This window comes from Pygoscelis adeliae, unplaced genomic scaffold (assembly GCF_000699105.1).
Source record: "Pygoscelis adeliae isolate BGI_AS28 unplaced genomic scaffold, ASM69910v1 Scaffold186, whole genome shotgun sequence".
Lineage (NCBI taxonomy): Eukaryota > Metazoa > Chordata > Aves > Sphenisciformes > Spheniscidae > Pygoscelis > Pygoscelis adeliae.
The window spans coordinates 5,276,787-5,280,151 of NW_008825071.1; positions in this window are offsets into that span (position 1 = coordinate 5,276,787).

Consider the following 3,365-nt stretch of genomic DNA (forward strand, 5'->3'; position numbering starts at 1 on the left):
ACATCCTCCATGTGTTATGTGAGTGTGTCCAGAGTTAATAGATCCCATCTCTGCTATGTTCTGGTTTAGTTGCAGGTAGTGCAGGGCTCTGTGTGGAAGAAGCATTTTCTGATAAGCATTAGCCAAGAAAGCTTTTTAAGCACGAAGCATAAGGCTGCCTGAGCTCTATGTCCCTAGGGATATCTGCAATAAGGATTCGTTCTGTGACGGTCCTGACGTATGAAATGAAACATAATTGACAAAATTGCAAGCCTGGTATAGTCTGCTCCAGGCATCCTCAAATCCTGAGGGAAACTCCCCAAAATCACGTGGTTAGTGTAATTCACAAGATTTAATTCTCTCTGGGGCCAATTTGTCTTGGGCTTTAGTAGCTTCTAGGGGTCTGAGTTTTCCAACTCTTCTTCACAGCTGTGTAAGCGACAAGTGTAAAAATGTTTCAATTGCTAGTAAAAGCTGAGGGCATTGCCTAGCGATGCTGCAGTGATAGCGACAACTAATGAAAATCAATAAAAATATCCTGAAATATTTCACTAAAAACCTGAAAATGGGCAATGCTGCAACATCTACCTGCTGTGTGTGTCAAGCGGGAAAGTTACACAGTTGAAAGACAGCTTACGCGTCCTCCTGCATGGGCCTCTCTTCTTTATCTTGTGTGAGATTTCTTTTTTTTAAAATATATATTTTTAAGGAGAAGACAGGAAGTGGTTTATCTCATCTTGATCTGCTTGTTCTGAATTGTTTTTAAAAAGTTGTTCCAAACTGCCAAAATCCAGAGGGATTTTTCAGTCCCAAAGTGGTGACTGGTGTACAATTCAGTAGCTGGAAATACTTGTTCAGATTTCAGAGTTTCTCCCCCCCCCCTTGAGTTCCACTGGATTTTAAACTATATGTTTATTCAGACTGCTAAATGAAATGTTACATTGATCCAGAAACAAAACTTCCTGTGTAACAATGATTTGACATTTCTGACTCTCTTAAATGAATGAAAATGTTGACATTAATCAAAACAAAACCTTTTCAGCTAACAACTTGGGCTCTAAAAGTAGGTATGTTGGAAGTAAGAAACACTTGGTTGGAAACATTCTTGCCTGTCTCATTATCTCCAACTCATAGTGGAAATCAGTAATTGTTTGCCTTATCACCAAACCCCAATAGTGTCTCCTCTCTTGGCAAGGTGAATACCACTTAGAAATAAAAGACGTGGTTTTCATTGATTCTCAACAGCTTCCAAGCGCTTATATACTTTTTGAAGAGATCTATAACACTGCTTCTCAATTTTACCTTTTCCCTTTTCTGTCAGAAATGCACAATTAATCTTTGATCATTTTGAAAGACTGTGCACAAACAACCTGAAGTTCAGAGCAAAACAAACAAACAAATGCACACCACAGCGTACTAGGGAAGAAATGGCACAGTATTTTTTAGATTTTGGATACATGAGGTATAACTGGTTCTCATTAGACTCCTTCCTGCTGGATAATTGTGGTGGGCAAGCCAAGAAGTGCATTTATGTTAATTTTTTTCTTCGCCCTTTCTAGAGGGGACCAAGAATGTACCAACTGGTCTTGTAAGATGTGCATTTGATAATATACTGTATATCAAAATGTTTTATTGATCTACCACTGAAACTCAGCAACTTCTAGGGCAGGACACAATAACTCTTTGACAGAAGAGCTTCATAGAGGTTTATGAGTGGATGTAGAGAGCACCTTGCTGGACTGATGGAATAAGAATTGCAGGTGGCAGGGTAGGAAAGCCAGGTAAGTCACTCATATGACTATAAGAAGACATCACTTGTGGCTTTTTTCCACTTGCCATTCAGAAGATTAGCAGATCTAGTGTATGTTACTCTTGACTTTGTGGTCTATGTATAATTGTAAGTAACTATTCCATATACAAGGCAACAGAGAATCATCCAACGCTGACCCCACCAGTCAGTGCTTGCTGAAGTGGTATAGTTTATGTGCAAATCTACCTTAAAGAGCAGATATTGTTACAAATGGGTATTAGAGAATAAAATAAAGGCCTATCTGTAGCCCGTATTAGTGTAGTACCTAAATCTGTTGTCCCGACCTTTGGTACTTAGATCGCAACAAATTCTGAGCAGAGGAAAGCACTGCTTATCCCCACCGTATACATGGAGAAGTGCAACCCAAAGCAGTGAAATGGTGTGTCCAAGGTCACATTGAAAACCTCTTTTGAAATGCAAATTAATGATCATTCTTCTGAAGTCCTGATAACATCTAAAGCGTGTGGGAGGAAAGGATGTAATTCTGCAAGAGATGTTGAAGAGGTGCTGGTTTGTTCACCATCACTGGTTAAAACCTGTCACATCTTGACAGGTTATAAAACATGCCATAACCCCAAGAGCCTCCCAAATCCTGCTAGACACTGGGGACCTTGCAAGTTGGCTGGAGTGGCAAGTATAAGGATCTCCTCTCCTTGAGGGCACTGATATCTTTTGTACACCAAACCTATGTCCGGTTCCTGCTCGTTACCAGACACTGAAGAACAAAGTAAACATTTCAGTCTGTCAAAGGCAAGGGTAAAGCAAAGATTGCAATGTTTCAATGATGCTAACAACATGATGTCAACAACATAACGAAGTTTGAACCAGCAGGTTGGTCAGACTGTCTAGCAATGGGGACAGAAAGTGAGTTTCCTACCTAAAAGCAGTCACACAATTGCCGTGGTCTTCACATAAGATATCAGCAGGGACCAACACAGCTTGTGGCTCTGGACCCTACTTGTGTAATGAGCAGTCAGCTGCTAGTGGTTCCTTACTGGAACAGGGGTTACTCAGAGGGCTGTGCAGGCTCAGGTGCAGCCCACACACCCCTGCACAGCCCTCAGGGTGAGGCATTGCCTTGGCAATTGGGCTCTAATGGGGCACTGTCAGCGGGTAAGTGTCCAGTTTACCAAGTGAATGCCACTCTTCATCTCCTCCTTCTCAAACAAAAGAGCAAATCCTGCAGCAGGAGCTGTGTGGGACACCAACGGTATCTCAGTGTTTTAGCTACTGGTCTTCAGCAGCAATGTATGAGTACTCCTGCTACCGCGAAGAGCTGGCAAGTTGCTCCCTATTACCCAGCCCTTTTGCCCTGGGAAGGTCTCTCTGAATTTTCTTGCCTCTTTGTTGAAGATGGGATGGAGAAGGATGGTGTTCAGAGCAAGCCTCTGTGCACATTATGCTCTGTTTCCCCAGGCTGAAGTGGCCTACTGCCTCCTCTCCATTTCTTCTTAGCCTGAACACCAGGATCGACTCCCACATAAAGATATTCCCCAACGCCAACATCTTTGAGGGGGTCCGTTCACTTCCCCCAGCTTCCTTTTAGCTCTCGCACGCATACCTGCTCACTGTAGTT